This window comes from Salvelinus namaycush, chromosome 31 (genome assembly GCF_016432855.1).
Source record: "Salvelinus namaycush isolate Seneca chromosome 31, SaNama_1.0, whole genome shotgun sequence".
Lineage (NCBI taxonomy): Eukaryota > Metazoa > Chordata > Actinopteri > Salmoniformes > Salmonidae > Salvelinus > Salvelinus namaycush.
This window is the reverse complement of record NC_052337.1, coordinates 46,551,182-46,575,440: the sequence shown is the minus strand read 5'-3', so window position 1 is coordinate 46,575,440 and position 24,259 is coordinate 46,551,182.

Below are 24,259 nucleotides of genomic sequence, written 5' to 3'. Positions count from 1 at the left end.
AGCTCTGGACTGAGGGGCAGTTCTGGATTACTAGCCGCTTCTGGCTGAGGGGCAGCTCATGGCTGACTGACGGCTCTGGACGCTCATGGCAGGCTGACGGCTCTGGACGCTCATGGCAGGCTGACGGCTCTGGACGCTCATGGCAGGCTGACGGCTCTGGACGCTCAAGGCTCTCTGACGGCTCTGGCTGCTCATGGCTCGCTGACGGCTCTGGCTGCTCATGGCTCGCTGACGGCTCTGGCTGCTCATGGCTCGCTGGCGGCTCTGGCAGATCCTGTCTGGCTGGCGGCTCTGGCAGATCCTGTCTGGTTGGCGGCTCTGGCAGATCCTGTCTGGTTGGCGGCTCTGGCAGATCCTGTCTGGTTGGCGGCTCTGGCAGATCCTGTCTGGTTGGCGGCTCTGGCAGATCCTGTCTGACGGACGGCTCTAGCGGCTCCTGTCTGGCGGGCGGCTCTAGCGGCTCCTGTCTGGCGGACGGCTCTGTAGGCTCATGGCAGACGGGCGGCTTTGCAGGCTCATGGCAGACGGGCGGCTTTGCAGGCTCATTGCAGACGGATGGCTCAGACGGCGCTGGGGAGACGGATGGCTCAGATGGCGCTGGGGAGACGGATGGCTCAGATGGCGCTGGGGAGACGGATGGCTCAGATGGCGCTGGGGAGACGGATGGCTCAGATGGCGCTGGGGAGACGGATGGCTCTGGCCGGATAAGGCGCACTGTAGACCTGGTGCGTGGTGCCGGAACTGGAGGCACCGGGCTAAGGACACGCACCTTCATGCTAGTGCGGGGAGCAGGGACAGGGCACACTGGACTCTCAAAGCGTACTCTACACCTGGTGCGTGGTACCGGCACTGGTGGCACCGGGCTGAGGGCAAGCACATCAGGATTAGTACGGGGAGAAGAAACAGTGTGTACAGGGCTCTGGAGACGCACAGGTGGCTTAGTGCGTGGTGCCGGAACTGGAGGCACCGAACTGGATACACGCACTACAGGGAGAGTGCGTGGAGGAGGAACAGGGCTCTGGAAACGCACTGGTAGCCTAGTGCGTAGTGTAGGCACTGTAGGTACTAGGCTGGGGCGGGGAGGTGGCGCCGGAAATACCGGACCGTGCAGGCGTACTGGCTCTCTTGAACATTGAGCCTGCCCAACCTTACCTGGTTGAATGCTCCCGGTCGCCCGACCAGTGCGGGGAGGTGGAATAACCCGCACCGGGCTATGTAGGCGAACCGGGGAAACCATGCGTAAGGCAGGTGCCATGTATGCCGGCCCGAGGAGACGCACTGGAGACCAGACGCGTTGAGCCGGCCTCATGACACCTGGCTCAATGCCCAATCTAGCCCTACCAGTGCGGGGAGGTGGAATAACCCGCACCGGGCTATGCACACGTACAGGAGACACCCTGCGCTCTACTGCGTAACATGGTGTCTGCCCGTACTCCCGCTCTCCACGGTTAGCCTGAGAAGTGGGCGCAGGTCTCCTACCTGCCCTTGGCCCACTACCTCTTAGCCCCCCCCCAAGAAATTTTTGGGTGTTACTCACGGGCTTTTCGGGCTTCCGTGCAAGACGCGTCCCCTCATAACGCCGGTTCCCTTCTCCGGTTGCCTCTGCTCTCCTCAGTGCCTCCAGCTGTTCCCATGGGAGGCGATCCCTACCAGCCAGGATCTCCTCCCATGTGTAGCAACCTTTCCCGTCCAATACATCGTCCCAAGTCCATTCCTCCTTCTTTTTCTGTCCCTTACTCCGTTTACACCGCTGCTTGGTTCTGGAGATTTGGTGGGTGGTTCTGTAACGGCGGTCCTCCTCCTCTTCAATCGAAAAGGAGGAGTATTGAGGGAACCAAGGCGCAGCGGAGTTTGAACACATAATTTAATAAAGAAAACACGAACTTGACTAAACTAACAAAAACAACAAACGGTGTAGACAGACCTGAACGACGAACTTACATTTAAACACGAGAACGCACGAACAGGGAAAAATAGCCTACACATAAAATGACGATGTACAACACAAACCGAACAGTCCCGTATGGTGCGACAAACACTGACACAGGAGACAACCACCCACAACGAACACTGTGAAAACACCTACCTAAATATGACTCTTAATTAGAGGAACGCCAAACACCTGCCTCTAATTAAGAGCCATACCAGGCAACCCCATAAACCAACATAGAAACAGAAAACATAGAATGCCCACCCAAACTCACGTCCTGACCAACTAACACATACAACAAACTAACAGAAATAGGTCAGGAACGTGACATAACCCCCCCCATAAGGTGCGAACTCCGGGCGCACCAGCACAAAGTCTAGGGGAGGGTCTGGGTGGGCATCTGACCACGGTGGTGGCTCAGGCTCCGGGCGAGGTCCCCACCCCACCATAGTCAATCCCAGCTTCCATTTCCCCCTATAAATGACCACCCTCATCTTACCCCCACTAAATCCTTTTGGTAACATCGACACCAGGGGCAGCACCGGGACAGAGGGATAGCTCAGGACAGAGGGATAGCTCAGGACAGAGGGATAGCTCAGGACAGAAAGGCAGCTCCGGACAGAGAGACAGCTCTGGACTGAGGGGCAGTTCTGAATAAATAGCCGCTCTGGGCTAAGGGACAGCTCATGACTGGCTGACGGCTCTGGACGCTCATGGCTGGCTGACGGCTCTGGACGCTCATGGCTGGCTGACGGCTCTGGACGCTCATGGCTGGCTGACGGCTCTGGACGCTCATGGCTGGCTGACGGCTCTGGACGCTCATGGCTGGCTGACGGCTCTGGACGCTCATGGCTCACTGACGGCTCTGGCAGATCCTGTCTGGTTGGCGGCTCTAGCAGATCCTGTCTGGTTGGCGGCTCTGGCAGATCCTGTCTGGTTGGCGGCTCTGGCAGATCCTGTCTGGTTGGCGGCTCTGGCAGATCCTGACTGACGACTGGCTCTAGCGGCTCCTGACTGACTATCGGCTCTGACGGCTCGGGACAGACGGGCGGCTCTAATGGCTCGGGACAGACGGATGGCTCAGACGGCGCTGGGGAGACGGATGGCTCAGACGGCGCTGGGGAGACGGATGGCTCAGACGGCGCTGGGGAGACGGATGGCTCAGACGGCGCTGGGGAGACGGATGGCTCAGATGGCGCTGCGGAGACGGATGGCTCAGACTGCTCCTGTCTGGCGGAAGGCTCTGGCTGCTCCTGTCTGGCGGAAGGCTCTGTAGGCTCATGGCAGACGGGCAGCTTTGCAGGCTCATGGCAGACGGGCAGTTCATGCGCCGTTGGGCAGACGGCAGACTCTGGCCGGCTGAGACGCACTGTAGGCTTGGTGCGTGGTGCCGGAACTGGAGGCACCTGACTGAGGACACGCACTTCAAGCCTAGTGCGGGGAGCAGGGACAGGGCACACTGACCTCTCGAAGCGCACTATATGCCTGGTGCGTGGTACCGGACTGAGGGCACGCACCTCAGGACGAGTGCGGGGAGAAACAACAGTGTGCACAGGACTACTACACTACCACTAGGTAGTGGGCCAAGGGCAGGTAGGAGACCTGAGAACAACCGTTACAACAGTATAGTACTGTATTTTTGTAATTGCAAATTTACTGTACTACACTATATGCAGCTGTTTCAATAGACATTTGTAAAGTTAATCACTGTATGTATTGTACTGCATGAATATGTTTTGTAACTGCACAACTACTTTTTGTAGAATTGCAAGGCTGCCACATGCAGGTGGAAGGACAGCTATATTCACTCGGGAGCAAGAGGCCGTTATAGTTGGCATGGTCCTTCAAGATAATGCAATACGACTCAGAGAAATCCAGGAACGAGTGTTACAAGACAACACACACTTCCAGGGAATCGACAGTGTGAGCATTTCCACAATTGACCGTGTCCTCCATCGTAACAGGATGCGAATGAAACAAGTATACAGAGTACCTTTTGAGCGCAACTCACCAAGGGTGAAAGAACTGCGAGCTCAGTATGTGCAAGTAAGTGTACATTCAGAAACATTTACTGTAATCCAGATTGTCTACAGTACTAACACATACTATGTGAATGACATTACTCTTCAGTACATACAATGTATGTGAATCAGAAGCCTAATTGTACTCTACAGTATAGCACTGTCTCTGTACGACTTACAAAATCCTACATACAGTATATTCTATTTCTACACAGACAATATTTGACTTGGAATCCTTGGACAGACCCCATGAGTTCATCTTTGTCGATGAAGCAGGCTTCAATCTAACAAAGGTGAGAAGGAGAGGCCGAAACATGATTGAACAGCGGGCCATTGTTGAAGTCCCAGGTCAACGAGGTGGCAATGTCACAATCTGTGCTGCTATCAGCAACCATGGTGTTCTACATCACCATGTTACACTCGGGCCATATAACACCCAGCACCTTCTAAGATTTATTGCCAATCTAAGAGATATTTATTTGAGCAGCAGGTTCAAGAGCAGCAGGGTCAAGAGCTAAATGAGAATCCCATTCCCACCTATGTGATAGTGTGGGACAATGTCAGTTTCCACCGAGCTGCTCAGGTAAGGGAATGGTTTAACCTGTCTGGCTCTGGCGTTCCGCTAGCGGAACTCCTCCCACATTCCACTGAAAAGGCAGAGCGCGAAATTCAAAATATATTTTTTTGAAATATTTAACTTTCACACATTAACAAGTCCAATACAGCAAATGAAAGATACACATCTTGTGAATCCAGTCAACATGTCCGATTTTTAAAATGTTTTACAGCGAAAACACCACATATATTTATGTTAGCTCACCACCAAATACAAAAAAGGACAGACATTTTTCACAGCACAGGTAGCATGCACAAAACCAACCTAACTAACCAAGAACCAACCAAACTAACCAAGAAACAACTTCATCAGATGACAGTCTTATAACATGTTATACAATAAATCTATGTTTTGTTCGAAAAATTTGCATATTTGAGGTATAAATCAGTTTTACATTGCAGCTACCATCACAGCTACCGTCAGAAATAGAACCGAAGCAGCCAGAGTAATTACAGACACCAACGTCAAATACCTAAATACTCATCATAAAACATTTCTGAAAAATCGATGGTGTACAGCAAATTAAAGACAAACATCTTGTGAATCCAGCCAATATTTCCGATTTTTTAAAGTGTTTTACAGCAAAAACACAATATAGCATTATATTAGCTTACTACAATAGCCTACCACACTACCGCATTCATTCATCAAGGCACGTTAGCGATAGCAATAGGCACGTTAGCGATAGGGAATAAACCAGCAAAATATATTAATTTTCACTAACCTTCATAAACCTTCATCAGATGACAGTCCTATAACATCAGGTTATACATACACATGTTTTATTCGAAAATGTGCATATTTAGAGCTGAAATCAGTGGTTATACATTGTGCTAACGTAGCATCTTTTTCCCAGAATGTGCGGATATTTTTATGACACTCCAACTATTCTGACCAAATAACTATTCATAAACGTTACTAGAAAATACATGTTGTATAGGAAATGATAGATACACTAGTTCTTAATGCAATCGCCGTGTTAGAATTCTAAAAATAACTTCATTACGACATCCAGCTTAGGTATAGCGAGAGAGTGCCCAAACTCTGGGCGCAAACGACTATTTCACATGTTCGACAGATATATGAAATAGCATCATAAAATGGGTCCTACTTTTGATGATCTTTCATCAGAATGTTGTACAAGGGGTCCTTTGTCGGGAACAATCGTTGTTTGGATTTAGAATGTCCTCTTCTCCAGTCAATTAGCACGGAAAGCTAGCAAAGTGGCGCTAAGCTCTCCTTCCTGAACAAAGGCACACAACGCAACACGCCTAACGTCCCGAAAAAATTTCAATAATCTAATAAAACTATATTGAAAAAACATACTTTACGATGATATTGTCACATGTATCAAATAAAATCAAAGCCGGAGATATTAGTCGTCCATAACGACAGCTTATCAGAAGGCAAATCCAGGTCCCTTCTCGCGCTCTCCAGAAAACAGGAAACTGGTGACACGTCATGCCAAGAGCTATTATTCGACCCCAGATCAAGTTACACACTCAATTTCTTCTCTCACTGCTTGTCGACATCTAGTGGAAGACGTATGAAGTGCATGTATTCTAATAAATATTAAGGACATTAATAGGCAGGCCCTAGAACAGTGCATCGATTTCAGATTTTCCACTTCCTGTCAGGAAGTTTGCTGCAAAAGGAGTTCTGTTTTACTCACAGATATAATTCAAACGGTTTTAGAAACTAGAGAGTGTTTTCTATCCAATAGTAATAATAATATGCATATTGTACAAGCAAGAATTGAGTACGAGGCCGTTTGAAATGGGCACCTTTTATCCGGCTACTCAATACTGCCCCTGCAGCCCAAACAGGTTAACATCAATGGGCAGTTTATGAACTTGTACCTCCCTCCATACTCGCCTTTCCTGAATCCGATTGAGGAGTTTTTCTCCTCTTGGAGATGGAAAGTGTATGATAGACAACCCTACACCAGAGTAAATCTGCTGCAAGCCATGGATTTAGCCTGTGGTGATATAGGTGAGGAATCATGTCAGGGCTGGATACGGCACACAAGAGGTTTCTTCCCCCGTTGCCTCAGGAGGGACAATATTGCTTGTGGTGTCGACGAAGTGCTCTGGCCTGACCCAGCCCAAAGACAAGAAGAAGCACATTGATCACATGTTTACTCCTTTGATTTTTGTCCCTTTTAGTATTACAGGAATTACAGTATCACAGAGACAAAGGACAAGTTTGTGAGATGCAGGGTACAGTACTGTAAAAATAGGGGTACAAGGAGGAGGAAGAACAAAATTGCAAAGAGCAAAGCAGAGTAGTAATTTCTGATCAATTTTGAGCTACTATGATAGAACATGTTTTCGTTCATCAAAAGACAATGACGGAAAAATATATATGAATATTTTTTTAGATAAAAAATGTACTTCTCCCTGAGAATTGTATGTTTTGAACAATGTGTTTTCTATTTTTTGGTGTATTGTTTACTGACTGCTTGAGAGTGTATATCATTTTGATCACTTTGTTTATGATTTGAGAGCAGTGTTTGATTTTGAACACAGGTAAAACTGTTTTGAGGCGAATGTTTCATTTTGCGAGAGGAGTCAGAGGTTATGTAAATAGCGCTTGAAGATGAGGTTTTGTGTTTAATGTTTTCAGGAAATGGAGCAAGGTTTCCGAAATTGTGTTTTAGCAATTGAGAAAAACTGTAACTAAATCAGGTTCGGACAGCAAGTGACTGATATTACATTTTGATAGGGAGTCATGTTGACATCAAGGTCAAGCTTTTTTCCATCTAGCCCTGTAATTAAAAAGATACTCATCAAATACGAAATGCAAAACAGGAATATAAAAAACCCGATCGTAGAAAACAACCACATTATTCATCAAAAAGGTCCTCGATCAATCAACAGTTACTAAGAAGTCATCAGCTCCAACATTCGTATCAGTTGTATTCATCCAGTGTGTTTACCTTTCCTTATTTCTATTGGGGATTGTGTTTCTGCTTGCCGATGAAAAGTCTACAAACCTATGAGCGGACCAGCCTTTGTATTGAATACATGGAATTGGATTTTGATGATACCAATGAATGAATCCTGCATACAATGTGCTTATTTTCCATTTTCTTTTTGATCAGGAATTATATTTGATTTGTTGTGTGTGAAATTGTTTGGTTAAATATGCATAAAAGGAGAGTAATTTCCCATAATTATGCACCTTTTTCCCAATTTTATCATCATGATTTAGTGACTGCAAAGAAAATCCATTGGTCTACTGGCATTTTTTAAAGGACAGACTAACTTTCTGTTTTGGCAGCTTAGACACAAGATAAATGAATGTTTGGTATTCATAATTTTCCAGACAGTCATATTCTTTTGATGAATGTATTTGCAATTTTGATGGTATCACACAGTTTTGATTAATGTATTTATAATTTTGAGAAGGCAACTACATTTAGAAAAGGCATTTACTGTTTTGCAAAAGGCCACAGAGTGTCTTGAGAACACTGTTTTGAAATCAACAACATTTCTCCAAGAAATGCTTGTGAGCGATTGAGGAAAATCTGTAACACAAAGACAGACAATAAATGATAGTGGAAAGGTATTAAGTAAGCCTGGCAGTAAATCTTGCTAGATTAAGTTGTATTGCTGTATTTCAGTGTATTGTGTCAGTCTGGCTCTCACAATAACAAGTTGTCTAAGTTTGACAGCCCATATCATCATTATAAGTGATACCGGTAAAGCTAGATATACGCTTACACTGTAGTTGACTATCCTAATTCAGGATGTCACAATTTAGCCAAGTCACTCTAAGAATTCTCACTGTTTTTGGATACGCTCCGATGTATAAACTTGATTCCGATTGGTCAATTAATTATTCAAGCCATTTGGCTGGTTAGGACCGCGTCCCAAAATGGCACCCTATTCCCTACATAGTGAACTACTTTTGACCAAAGCTCTAAGGGCCCTGGTCAAAAGTAGTTCACTATGAAGGGAATATGGTGCCTTTTGGGCCACAGACTAGGTCTATGGCTGTGACCTGAAGATAGTTATCTTCTTCTTTGATACTGGCACAGAGGCAGCCAGGCAACAAGTCAGCTAGGCCCAGAACACAATTCATATTATATCAGGTTTAGAGTGCCATGGGACCGTCAGATGTGGAGGTGCAATAGGTCGTTATCAATAAAACATTACAATACAGTGCAGAGTGTTCAATTGGCTGCTGGGGAGGCAAGGAGATCCCCAACTCCGCTAAAACCATTGACAACTACGTGCTGTTTCTAAGGGATTGTTAAATAACTATTTGGTTTTAATATCATCACCTCCTAAAGAGCATAGAGAGAACTACACATTTCCGATTATTCCACATTTAGCGTAATACAGCAAGTAACTGAATGCTTTTCATGATCAGTAAACATCAATTGATCATGTATTTTCAGATATGTGAGGGTAGCCTATCCATTTGGCATGTAGCCAGCTAGCTAAGCAAACAACATGTAATTTAGCTTGCTTCATCAGAGATTAGGCTTTTGGAAAGAGCTTGACATCGGAATGTCCTGGTCCTGGTAAAGTTGCCAGTCGGACTACAGTCATTATCACAATAGATGGCAAGCAAATCAAACAATATTTGGATTTAGCCATCTAGTTTATCCCCTAAAAGTTAGCTTGTTAACTAGCCCTATTGATGTGATCTGTTATTAGCTAACGTTAGATGGTCAATTTGATGTGGTCCATCAATCAATGTAGCCTAGCATGTCTGTCAGCAGCAATCGTGATTAAACACTGTTGAAAAGGGATTGTTAGCTAACCTCTCTAGGTAGGCTTATGTTGGAGAAAAAAGTACATTACGTCTACTTACCACTATGTTTAGCCAATTGTACAAAGTTTTATAGCTTGGTAGCTTGCAAAGTAAACATTATAAAAGGTAACACTACCTCGGCAAATGAGCCTTTCTGCTGCTTGACAGGCAGAGCCCACAAACGATGAGAAATGAACATAAACCACTCATACTTGTCAGGTATAGTTCGGTTTTATGTTTTATCACTCAAATATCCAATTTAATGGTGGCCATTATTGAGCGATATCGTGAGGCTACCCTCACATATCTGAAATTACACGATCAATTGATCATGATTTACTTGCAGTATAACTCTGATGATAGAACGAAATGTGCACAATTGGTTTGCCTGGAATAATCAGAAATTTGAATTTCTGACTATGCTCTTCAAGAGATGATATTACGACCAAATAGTTAACCTTAATTTAACAATCCCTTGAAAACGGCACGCAGTTGTCAATGGTTTTGGTGGAGTTGAGGGTCTCCTTGCCCCACTGCAGGCAAATCGAACGATCTGCACCGTATTGTGATGTTTTATATATTTTTTTTTAATGTTGCTATGGGCACATCCAAACAGAAGTGATAAATTTGAATTCCACTTAACTTCCCTATTGTAGCACGCCAGTAGCAAACGGTCATGGCTAGAAGGGATCCAGATTTAGTCAAATTAAGGGAAAAATTTGATTGTTTTGCATTTTAGCTAACCCTAAATCTTTTCCTAACCTTATTCTCCTAATCTGCTGTTATATATAAGCTACTGTTCTCCTGACCTGCTACGAAACGTCAGATCTGCCGTTAATTTGACAGAAGCTGGATTCGTGCTAGCCATGACCTTGGCAAACTTGCCAGAGTTAATTATTTGAAGGAGTAAATTTATAGACTATAAAAAGTAAACGAGAGCGGACTCAGATGCGGAAGCAGGGACGAATTAACCAACATGTTTATTGTACACAGAGAGATATGGAGTGCAGAACCGGGGTAGCTCAGACGAGTTGCAATAAAAACAAGTGTAGAGTGAGGTTGTAGTTGACTGAGTTGAACAGGGTGAACAGGACCTGAGGGGAATCCAAGGTGGTGGTGGTGAGTGAAGTCCAGAGCAAGGTGGTTGGATGAGACAGGAGCCAGAGCGGTAACTGCAACGAGAGGACAAAACAGTGTAAGGCAGGGAAACAGGAACAGCAGAGCAATAGGATCTTGAGAACTAACAAAAGGCTAGGATAACAACTGACTGAGCAGAGATTACGATCTGGCAGAGTGGAAGTGGCAGGAATGAGTATATGTAGAGGTCTTGATTTATGGAACGATTTGCAGCTGGTAGGGATCTGCTCTGACTCAAGCACACCTGTCTCCAACCACACAATCACAGAGAGGGGGAGAAAGAGAGAGTACAGGGGAAGAACTGCAGGTCAAGAAGACATCGGATGGACACCAGAGGGCGTAGTAGCAGCAGATGTGACACAAACTATTGGCTATTTTTGCAAAACTCTACAAACTAACCACAAAACCTTACACCAAACCAGAGAAACATTATACATCTCTTGCAAAGCAAACAATTCTTGCAAAACTCTTCAAACTCTTTAAAAAAATGGTCTTTGTGCATCAAAACAGTACACACAAACCATAATTTGAATAAGCACACAAAGCACCAAACACGCACTGATAGTATAAATGAAAAACACTTGTGGCTTTTTCTTTTTCTGTGTGCAGGGCATAGCAGTTTGAAATAAAGTTTTGTCATAGATGCAGAAAACACATATACACACAGGTATCCAAATGTGTAAATTAGGGATGTGTATTCCAAACATAACACACTATCAATACAAATAAGGGGGAAAGTAGTTTTTTTTCTCACAAAGTGTTCTAACACTCCTCAAACAACAAAAGCGCAGTAGAAGAAAACAAAAAAATTTGGGATAGAGAAAAAAGAACAGAAAAAAATGTGGCTACTTTGTTGGTCTGACCGTAAGAATTCATCCACATCACATGCGATGTTGTCTTGAGCTAAGCAGCGTGGAAAGTATCGCCTGGAGTGCCGTATCCGAGCCTGGCCCCTGATCCATGTCTCCACAAGCCTCCTCCAATGCCTGTAGAAGGGGTATGCGTTGGTGGGGCTGGCGATCATACACCTTCCAACGGCATGCAGAGAAGAATTCTTCAACAGGATTCAAGAACGGAGAGTATGGGGGGAGATTGCGTGTGATGAAAAGTGGGTGACCTGTGAACCAATTGCGGACCACAGCAGCCTGGTGGAAACTAACATCGTCCCAGATGATAACGTACCTGCACTGCTCTGGCCCCTGGTCATTAGGGATTAGTCTGTTGTGGAGGGTGTCCATAAATGTGATAATGTGTGCAGTGTTATATGGGCCTAGGATTGTATGATGGTGAAGGACACCATTTTGACTAACAGCCGCACACATTGCTATGTTGTGTCGTGTCTTTGCTATCATTAAATTGAAGACTTATAGTTTTTATCAAAGATTCCTGTAATTAGGGATTACGCGATCAACTGAGTAATAACGTAACTAATTAACTATGAATTTGGGAGCACCAGGGAAAGTAGTCAGATTACAAAGTTATAATTTCCCAATATAACCTTTCAGATATTTTCATATCTGATCAATAGTCTTCTGATTAATGATTTATTTACTTTACCTCACGTTAGTCTCATTCCAAACGTCGTAAATTGTTGATTATCTGCACGAACCCAGTCTTCACTATGAGTCATCCATACATCAATTGTCTTAAATCATTTATTTATTACTAACTAATTAATTCACAGAAATGCACAAACAAACAAACAAACTTAAAATTGGTTACATGAAATGGGAGAAATATGCCCTAGTGGCTGAACCGGCATGGCGGCTTGTTAGACAAAAGGGAAAATGGGGGTCGATTCAGAAGTCACTACAGAGTATACTCTTTATAACAATTGACATGCTAATCCTTACACATGAACGCTCACTCATTCGGGAACAATTGCAATCAATATATATATAGTTACGCTCGGTGTGTGTCGTCTTGATCGTTGGAGAGAAGTTAGTTTCTGTTGGAGATTCGTCGGTCTCTGTCTTGGCTATTGTGGATAGTTCAGAGTGACATTCGTTATAGAATGATTGTTTCGGCGGTTGTCTTTCTTCGCGTTCAATGATACCGAATTCCTAGCTGCAGACTAGTAGTCAATATCAAAGACTTGTTCTTATTCGTCTAACAGTTTAACCACGTGGTATGGTTAAAGATTCAGCAATGTTACTTAACCTTCGTTCTCCTCCTAATGGAGAAAAACATGGTCTAATGGTAATTTCTTATTCAGATAGCAGGAAGGGGCTGTCCTTGGATGTCTGACCCAACTGGCTCAGGGGCGGGTCCTCGGGTTTAGTTCAAATCAAAAAGGGATTTGTATTTTTCTTCATTAAACAGTCCAAAATCATATTACACAATTATACAAACAGTATCATACTCACTCATTCATTTTATACAACAAACAGATGTAAACCTCATATCTGAGGTTATTATATAAACAGCGGTATGGTAATGTAGTCTCACAGTCTCTCATGAGTTTCCCACATGGGGACAAACGGGCATGTTAATAGCTGGACTCTCCACCGATCTTTTATACTTTTGCAGGAATATGAAATATGTTCGTACCTCAAGTTCTGTGAGGTGGAAGAGAATTCCTTTGTCCTGAAAGTTTACCCTCTCTCTTAATACTGTTTGGCCATGAGGAGATTCTCAGGAATTTACGACGTCTCTCTGTTATCACCGCATGGGTTGTGGGAGGAAAGGGAGAGGCAGGGAGAGGGGGATGGGGTTTTGCAATACCCAAGCAGGCAACGTCATGACAGTTGCCACCACCACAACCAGATACTGTTTTTTTTGCAGTTCTGTAAAAATATTTGAATGGTTTTAGTGATAGATCCTTCTCATTATGAAAGTACAGTACATATTAATGTTTCAGTAAGACTACAGCACTCACAGTTACTTACCGGTTCTCATTTCGAAATATCACCTCTTCCTTCTCCTCCTCCTCCTCCACTTCCTACACCTACCATTATTTCTTTACCTCCACGTCCTCCTCGTCCTCCTTGTCCTCCTCTAGTTCTCACTCCTCTTACTCTTCGTCCAATATTGGCCTCCATTATTGTCCAAACCAAATGTTTACCTGTGGCCTAAGCTCTGCTCAAGCTCTGATTTGTAAGTGAACTCATTATCTAAAAGTGTTTTCACGTGTCAATGTGGAAAGGCAATTGTCAAAATAGTGTAGCAATGTAGATACCAATGTTTGCAGTTTTGCTAGAAGTGTGTTATAAAACTACTAACTGAGTGTAAAGCAGAGAACATGCATTCAGTTTGGCACACTTGGTAAATGCATTGGCTACAAGTGTTAATGGTTTCAGAGATAGCACTTCAAGAATCACTGTTAGTGTTTAAGCATTCAGAAAAAACTGTAATAAGGTGTTAGCACAAGACCATTCATGAGGTCTCTAATGCATAGACAGGCCTACTGGTTCAGACCATTCAGTGCTTTCAGGGTGCGTTCATTGACATAGCGACAACTGCAAATAATACTTCAATGTAGGCTTAATGAAAAATAATATAGTAACTCGTAGCCAAGTTAAATGTAGCAATTCAACAATTCAACGCCGTTTAGCCTGCACATCTATTAGCCTATAGCATGTCATTCCCTCGTTGCTCAAGTGGTTTGCAAGTGATTTTCGTTTTTTGATGGTTGAAAATTCCTTTTGGTCTTCTTTTTCAATGTGCTCATCTCTCTGTCTGTCCTATTTGCAATGCATCAGTGCAACAATGTTACTATAACATGTCACACCAATGCACTTTATCTCCTCAACATTCCCCGACATGCATTTTCTATGCTGTAAGCCTGTTTTATATTCAGCAATTTATCAGACATGCCCCCTGAGCTCACTCAGACACTCATTCCAAATCTAAACTACAAATGTGGCTCATGTGCACAGTGTAATATCACTATAAAAACATCCTTCTTCAGACACCCACATACAGGTCGAAAGATCCCTGTTTGGGGTATCATCTCATGCAAGACCAATGGAGTAATCTATCTCATCACCTGTTCATGTGGGAAAGCCTACGTAGGACAAACAGAAAGACAATTAAAACAACGCATAGCTGAACACCGCAGCTCAATCAGGTGTAAGAACATTGACTATCCAGTAGAAACTCACTTTGTTGAAGCTAACCATCTAATCTCCTCCCTCAAATACACAGGCATTGAGCATGTTGCTCTACTAAGGAGAGGAGGTTACATCGAGATCCTACGACTACAAAGGGAGGCTTACTGGATATCCTGTCTAAAAACATTGACCCCTAGTGGTCTGAATATTGAATTTGATCTCAGGGCCTTCTTATGAACAATTCTCTCTTTTATGAACACTTATGACTTGATATATTCTATCTACAGCTTATCAGCATACACCCAATATGTTCCCCCTGTTGATGATGCATATTATGGTTGAACCAATAGATTACAAGTAACAAAATGTAATGAAATAGGAAATATGTGAAATTGAACTAAACAATAGTATATGTTGATGCTAATATTATGTACAATATTCAATTATGTTTCCATATGATAACAATAGCCTAATATATTCAATATGCTATAAAGTATTATTTATTTTTTTAACAGTTTCACTGAATTCGTTCTAATTAACTTAATCATTACGACACACCCCTCACTATTGTCATTGGTTGCACTAATTGCACTAATTGTCTACATAACCTGGTTCAAGCATTCATGATATTACCCTGAAGAAGGCACAGTGATGCCGCAACGTTGGTGATTTACCCAATAAATTACTGGGAGTTTATATATGGAGTATGCGACTTTCTTTATTTTTTTATAGTTTATTCTCCATTAGTCAGCACCACATATAATATTTTTTTCTGGGTGTGCGCCAGCTCATGTTTTTAACTTCTTATGGCTGCAATCCCGTCACCGGGATGATATGACAACAGCCAGTGCAGTGCAGGGCGCCAAATTCAAACAACAGAAATCTCATAATTAAAATTCCTCAGACATTCATGTGTCTTATATCATTTTAAAGGTAATCTTGTTCTGTTGCCCCCATGGCAGAACGGACAGGGGGTACGCCACACGAATGTGAAAAACAAATTGAACTTGACTCTAAGGCTGGGCCTGACCTCTCTGACACTGCCTTGACTGATGCTGACCTGGAGCTTTTCGTTGATGGTTCTGCATATACAGATCAAACTACAGGGAAGAAACATGCAGGGTTTGGTATTGTGACAATTGATAGAACCACTCACATACAACAACCATTACCAGATACTTTCTCAGCTCAACAGGCTGAACTTTTGGCACTACCTACTGCCTGTAAAATGGGAGAAGGGAAAAGGGTTACTATTACTATGTATTACTATTACTATGAGGTTTAATATTGTTTCACAATACTTTTCTAGTCTCTCTGCCTCTTATGAAGAAACTGAGAAATGTGTGACTGTGAAGACAGAACTCTGCAGGGGAGTGTAAGAGATAAGAGACTAGTCAGACATTCCACTATAAATCAACTTGGACATTTACTGCTAAGCTTTTAGATAGCTATATAAACAAGAGTTTTAGTGTAAAGTAGGCATGGTTTTGGTCTCATGAGTAAAATATAATAATGTAGGCAGTGACATCACTAGGGCTGGACTTCGGGTTTAATAAAATAACTTGGGACCTTTTCTTTGATGCAGAACTTACTCGGAAACATGCGTTATGTTCCTGTTGTCAACTTCTGTCTGTAATTGCACTAATCAAGGTTTTTTAATGATTTAACCTGTCTAGGACTGGGGAACCTCGTTCCGCTAGCGGAACCCCTCGCCAACAGCCAATGAAATTGCAGGGCGCCAAATTCAATCAACAGAAATCTCATAATTCAATTTTCTCAAACATACAAGTATTAGACACCATTTTAAAGATAACATTCTCATTAATCCAACCACAGTGTCCGATTTCAAAAAAGCTTTTAGGTGAAAGCAGAACATATCATTATGTTAGGTCAGCAACTAGTCACAGAAAGCATACAGCGATTTTCCAACCAAAGAGAGGAGTCACAAAAAGCAGAAATATTGATAAAATGAATCACTAACCTTTGATATTCTTCATCAGATGACACTCCCGGGACAACATGTTACACAATACATGTATGTTTTGTTCGATCAAGTTCATATTTATATCCAAAAACCTCAGTTTACATTTGGCTTTGCCTCCAAAACATCCCGTGAATTTGCACAGAGCCACATCAAATCACAGAAATACCCATAATAAACATTAATAAGAGATACAAGTGTTATTCACAGATTTAAAGATATACTTCTCCTTAAAACTTCTTGTCAATAGGGGGGCGCCATTTCGACTTTGTAAAAATTCGTTCCCAAATTAAACTGCCTCGTACTCAATTCTTGCTCGTACAATATGCATATTATTATTACTATTGGATAGAAAACACTCTCTAGTTTCTAAAACCGTTTGAATTATATCTGTGGGTAAAACAGAACTCGAGTTGGAGCCTTTTTCCTATGTGGATGTAAGAATGCAGAATTCTGCAAGCTGTTCACAGATCAGTTTATTAATTTGCCTGTCTTCTATTGGTTGAGATGCACTGCATACGCCTTCCCCTGGATGTCAGCGAATAGTGAGAGTTGAAATGGAGTCTCTAGGCAGATCTGAGAGGTTATAAATGGCTTGGGAACAAAGGGTCTGGTCTTTGTTCACTTCGCTCTGACGCAGGAAGGACATCTGGCTGTGGCTCTAGAACGCTCCGGTTATAGGCCTTAGATATATCCGGTCATGTTTTTATTCGTTATAGGTGTTAAAGACATCATAATGTTGTTATATTAAACCGAGTTATATCAGTTTATATCGGTATATTGCGATTTTCGGATATTTATTAGTGTTGCGTTCTAGGGAGTTGGTGATGTCTGGCCCACATGGCTAATGTTTACTGCTAATTGCAACGTTGAAGACTACATTCTACAACCGAGCAACGATTCTTTTGGACAAAGGACAACTTTCCCAAGATTCTGATGCAAGCACATCAAAAAGTAAGAACTATTTATGCTGTTATTTCGTTGTTCTGTTGAAAAATGTAAAATGCATATTCCGCCATTAATTTCCGTGCGGTCTTGCTTTAACGCACGCTGTATGTCGTAGTAACGTTAATTTTAAAAATGTGACACAGCGATTAAGAACTAATGTATCTTTCATTTTTTGTCCAACCTGTATTTTTTAGTCAAGTTTATGATTAGTTATCGATTAGAATAGGTGCCTCTCCCAAGATTTCTCCTGACATTTTCTTTGCAGCTTGGCTACTTTTCTCATTGTATAACCACGATTTGTGCCGCTAAATATGCACATATTCGAACAAACTCTATATGTATTGTGTAATATGATGTTATAGGACTGTCATCTGAAGAATTCTGAGCAGGTCAGTGAAAAAATTAATATCTTTTGCTGGGTTATACGTTATCGCTATTTTTGGCTTGAATCAATGCTGTTGTGTGGTTTGCTATTGTGGTAAGCTAATATAATGCTATATTGTGTTTTCGCTGTAAAACACTTAAAAAATCTGAAATATTGGCTGGATTCACAAGATGTTTGTCTTTCATTTGCTGTACGCTGTGTATTTTTCAGAAATGTTTTATGATGAGTATTTAGGTAATTCACGTTGCTCTCTGTAGTTATTCTAGTCGCTTTGGTGAGAGTTGTGATGTGGCTGCAATGGTAAACTATGATTTATACCTGAAATATGCACATTTTTCTAACAAAACATATGCTATACAATAAATATGTTATCAGACTGTCATCTGATGAAGTTGTTTCTTGGTTAGTGGCGATTTATATCTTTATTTGGTCGAATTTGTGATAGCTACCTATGCAGGAAAAAAATGGTGGAGTAAAAAAAGTGGTATCTTTTGCTAACGTGGTTAGCTAATAGATTTACATATTGTGTCTTCCCTGTAAAACATTTTAAAAAATCAGAAATGATGGCTGGATTCACAAGATGTGTATCCAGGTGTCTTGGACTTGTGATTTAATGATATTTAGATGCTAGTATTTACTTGTGACGCTATGCTAGGCTATGCTAGTCAGCTTTTTTACTGATGGGGGTGCTCCCGGATCCGGGATTGGGAGGAATTAGAGGTTAATGCAACCGCTGTGTCAGATTTCAAAAAAACTTTACGGAAAAAGCAAACCATGCAATAATCTGAGTACAGCGCTCAGAGACCAACACAACCCAAGAAGATATCCGCCATGTTGGAGTCAATAGATGTCAGAAATAGCATTATAAATATTCACTTACCTTTGATGATCTTCGTCAGAATGCACTCCCAGGAATCCCAGTTCCACAATAAATGTTTGATTTGCTCCATAAAATCCATAATTTATGTCCAAATACCTCCTTGTTGTTCGGTACACAATCTAAACTCACGACGCGCGGGCAGGTCCAGGCAAAATTTCAGACGAAAAGTCATATTACAGTCCGTAGAAACATGTCAAACGAAGTATAGAATCAATGTTTAGGATGTTTTTAACATAAATCTTCAATAATGTTCCAACCAGAGAATTTCTTTGTCTGTAGAAAAGCAAATGGAACAGAGCTCGCTCTCACGTGAACGAGCGTCACGAGCTCAAAGCATTCTGCCAGACCTCTGACTCATTCCCCTCTCATTCGGACCCACTTCACAGTAGAAGCATAAGACAAGGTTCTAAAGACTGTTGACATCTAGTGGAAGCCTTAGGAAGTGCAACATGACCCATATCCCACTGTATCTTCAATAGGGAATGAGTTGAAAAACGATAAACCTAAGATTTCCCACTTCCCGGTTGGATTTTCTCTGGATTTTGCCTGCCATATGAGTTCTGTTATACTCACAGACATCATTCAAACAGTTTTCGAAACTTCAGAGTGTGTTCTATCCAACTCTACTAATAATATGCATATATTAGCAACTGTGTCTGAGTAGCAGGCAGTTTACTTTGGGCACGCTTTTCATCCAAATGTGAAAATGCTGCCCCCTATCCATAACAAGTTAATTAAAGATATTGTCATAATGCTAATTTCACCAATGAGTAAATGATTGACAAGGAAAAAGGAAACGAACCCCAACACATGATTACTGTATATATGTGATAACCTTTGTATGCTTGCAATGCGCAATGATGGAAAAGTACTGGGTAAATGGAGATGTACTGCTTTAGTTCTCGGGCTGAGAATTGCCTGCACCTGCTGATAGTCACACAGGCTCAAGGCCGAGATAGGAGAGTGAGAAACCACAGTCTAGACATGTTTTTCTCATCTTAGATACTTTGTATCTAATCCAATGCAACAATGTTAAGATATGACTGATGGTAGGTTGTACAAAGAGTGTGGTCTCCTGTTTCTCCACACAGATCTTTACTATAGACTACTGAGGTACTCTGTATGTGAATCTCTGTCTGCAATTGCATTTTATTACTAAAGAGTGTTATACCAAGGTTCCTGTGTCATCTATCTGGAAGACTGATTGTTAAAGGAAACTTACATCACCCCATGCAAAGGACCACCCAACAATCTGACCAGGACATTGCCTCCAGACTTCTGGATGACAGGGATGATCTGGTAGGAGATCTCCTCCTTTAGGGTAGTATCTCTCTTGTAGTGGTGCAACAGTAGAGTATTAGGGTAGTGTATCTCTTGTAGTGGTGCAACAGAACAGTATTATGGTAGTATCTCTTTTCTAGTGGTGCAACAGAATAGCATTGATCACAACACTGGAGTCCTTAGGGGAACACTGGGGGGGGGGGGGGGGGGGGGGGGCACAGAAAATAAACAATTAGCCACATAATTTCATGAATTATGGCAGATATTCCCCTGTAGACATGGCTCAGTTGGTCTTAACCCCTTGTTCGGAGCCTAGAATAGAATAATATAGAAAATAATAATTATAATAATTATTATAATAATAATAATAGAATAGTGTAGTTTATACAACGGGTGGGTCTAATCCAGTGTCTATTGCCGGTGTCTATTCCACACGTTACCACCATCTAAATCTATGAATGACTATTTACTCTGTTCCATCTGACTGCACAATCCACTGTCTCATCAGCCCAGCCAGGCAATTTATAAACTTTATCACCACTATTAAAATAATCTAGATATTATCTCACATTTCTTTAAGACTAACATTTAGTTTTCAACAGCGGAGATTTATATAAACCTTGCGGTCTGTCTCTCCGTCATTTGCCAAATTGTTTCAATATTCAAATACGATCTCCAGCTGTTGCATAGTAATGAACATGTCGGGAGTCGGGATTCGGGATGAGAGACAGGCAGACAGCTTTTCTCAGCCAGTCGAAATCATGAATCAGCATAATTTTTACGGACATATACAAAGAACTATCAATAGAAAACAACAGGTAAAGTGCAGCTAGATTGAAGTCTTTCCACTTTCAGTTTGAAGTGTTGTTGGCTAGCTCCTCTGAACAACAGTGTCCTGACGAGAGAGCACATTTTCTACGCCAGGTGAAATCGCGGAACATTAGCTTATTGTTATGGATGTATCCAAATAAATGTCACTAGAAAACAGCTTAACATTCAGCAGTTAAGAAGACCAAACTTGCTTCTTTCCCCTGAATAGGCTATTAGGCCTAGTATAAAAAAGTATAAAAATATGTCCTATAGCATCTACTGGGATTTCACAAGAAGAGGAATGGCCTATTGCGGAAAGGCTTGCGTAGCCTATAGCCCAGAGATAGGCAACCGTGTTCCACGGCTCCTGGCGGTCTACAATCCTGTAGGTTCTATCTAGTGCACCTGATTCTAATAATTAGCTGGTTGATCAGCTGAATCAGGTTAGTTACAACTGGGGTTGGATTGAAAACCTGCGGGAGGGTAGTTCTCCAGGAAGAGAGTTGGAGAGGCCAGAGCTAGATATTAGGCCATTAGTAACATATTAGGGCTATAGGCTAAATATTTACTAGTCAAACGATTATGAAATGGCAGATCTGTAGTGCTTTCCTCCAGTCTGTGGCCCCCAGGCACGCAAAGCTCTACAAATGATTTGGCTTACGTTTTTAGACAAGAAAATGATATCTGGGCTACAACACAGTGCAATGAGGACTTTTTTACTGTTAACAAGTGAGTACACAATTATTGTCCATAGGCTGTAAACCGCAGTGACATGGGCTAATTTGAATTACCGTTCAAACTCTTTTTGTTTCATGCTGAAATAACTGCATAGGGCTACAGCCTAGGCCTGATTATGCAACCATTTGGATCAGTTTGGGTTTATTCTCGACTGTTTAGAATGTCCAGAAAGGTACATTAGCATGCCACTGTTGTATTTTGTCAGGATGTATATAGCTCAGTGTTAAGATTGGCCAACAGTAGGAAAATAGTGGCTTCTCCTTTCCAACTCCACGCCCGTTCCGAATGCGGCAGCCTATTTTACATTCAGCAAGCAAGAGCAAGTGTGTTTCTCTCGTCCAGTAGGCTATTAGTAGGCTAAAGAAAATAGGTGAAAGTAAGTGTACAACAAGCTTTTGTAGTCTGGGCTTTCGTTGAGAAATAACTGCATCTAGTCTGCCTGATTGGGCAAACAATTTTTTGTATCAGTTATGGGGTTTCTCTTGCCAGTTTTGTCTAAAAGGTTCAGACATATTAGAAGGCCATTAAAATTGTATATTTTTTCCGATGTATCGGCTAACAGAAACGTACTAATGCAGGGATTTCTAGTGGCGAGTATATGAATTATGATAATGCCCGAGCTAGAGGAAGTTGCGTCCATAGTTTTCGAGCGTTCAAAAATGAGGTGGATAAGTAACACACAATGGACCACAATGCCAAACAACGCAGTGTGTAAGTAGAACACAAACTAACCATTCTAGTTCCAGAAACAACATTTTTATTTCATAAACTGTCAGTTTCATGAGACGAGGTTGGATTATTACTGTGTAATTACCATTTTATCAGGTTAATATCTCAGTACTTTCCTGATTTAGTTCTGTGCCGTAAAATAAAGTCCTACTGAAATTTGAAATCATACCATTGTAAATCCATAGCAAATCCCTAATTTGCATTTGTGAAATTGAAATACAGAAGGGTCACCATAGCCCCATTAGAGAGAAAGTAGTTTTCTTAGTTTATTAATTAAGGAGTACAATATACACGTGGAGTTTATACTTGTTGTACTTGGCAAATGCCACTCAGTATGCATGTTGCTGCCTTTGTTTTTGTTCAAACTGACAGCTTGGTGTAATTAAGTTAAATTCCTGCCTAAAATGGGTATTATGCCACCTCCTGGTGGATTAGTGTGTTTACATTGTTTAATACACTCAGCGATAAAGGTATGGGATTCTGGGTAATCCACAGCAGATCTTATGGAGAGTTGCTGTGGGTGAGTTGAAAATTGAATGGACTCGGGATAGAAGTGTATAAAGTTGACGTTACATCATGAAGTCCACCTTTTACATTGTACATTAGCATTTTATGTTATTAGTAACTAATGTTGTTGGTTTGACGTCAAATAAGCCACTCTTTATTAAGGTGACCAGATTTCTGAAATTTAAACACGGGGACATTTCCAGTTCGGCGGTCAATATATCATTAAAATATCCAATGTTATTATCTATGAAATAAAAAAGGGGGACAATTCCGGTTTCATGTATTTAGTCTAACGGGCACACTGTGATAGAGAAAACAACTATATTACAGAAACACTACAGACAATACAGAACTGTCCGATCTGAACAGCCATTCAGTGGTCTGGGTTAAAATAAGAGCAGAAGAGAACATGAGAAAAATTGAAAAAACAATAGTCTATGTGAAATACTTAACAACATAATAAAGAAATAAGACGGTGATGAGATTATATTATGTAGTTATCACTTATACCAACCTAATCTGTATATTTCTCAGAAGAATGTATCTTATTCAGGATTGCTCTGTCTTTGGCCAGCTTCTCCATGAACTCCTGGCAGGGGAGGTTGAAGTTTGTCTTCACAATAAGCATGGCCTTGATGGCAGGAACAGTGAACCTATTTCTTGCTGCTGTCCATATATCATTCATTTGGGAGAACACTCTCTCGACTGGTGTATTACTTCCAGGTAAGCACATGACAACAGATGCTAATCTAGCAAGGTTAGTGTGTGGGATGTCGTTCTCTTTGAATTGGGTAACCACCGTGCTCCATCTCTGACTAAGCGGTGTCTCCGATGTTTTCCATTCTTCAAGCGATCCCCCCCCCCCTTTAGGAACTCTTGCAGGCCAGTAACCTCGTCAAACAATGCATCCTCATTGATGGTCATATGGGGGCATTTTTCCTGCAGTGTGGCTGCTACCTTCTGGATCTCTTCACGCTGAGGTTGCCTTTTTAAAAGGAGACCATGTAAATCTTTTAGATTATCTGTGTGCTTTCCCAATGCCTGCAAGTAGTTCGCAGCCATAGTGAAGAATGATTGTGATGTTTTGAGAAAGCTCTCTTTAGACATGGCTCCATTTTCCTCTAGCTCTTTCAGAAGTCCTCTGACCAAAACTGGAATGAAGTTGTCATCACGTCTTGCAGTCAATTTTGCCTCAATGTTTCTCAGAATAGCAGCTGACTCCACAGCACAGCGGTCCTGGCCTTCAAGCATCTTGATCGTGTCACTGAATACGGTCCAGTTTCCATGGACAAAGTCCAGCCAAAGTTCAGTCAGTGGATCTTCGAACATTGTTCGTAGGACAACAGGGCATTTGTCTTCAGAAAGGAAAAAGGATTTCAATGGCACATACCTTTTCAGCACTCGTTCTAGAGCAGGGAGCATGGACAGCCAGCGAACAATGCTGTGTCCTAAAATGTTATGGTACTCCTGGCCAACAAAC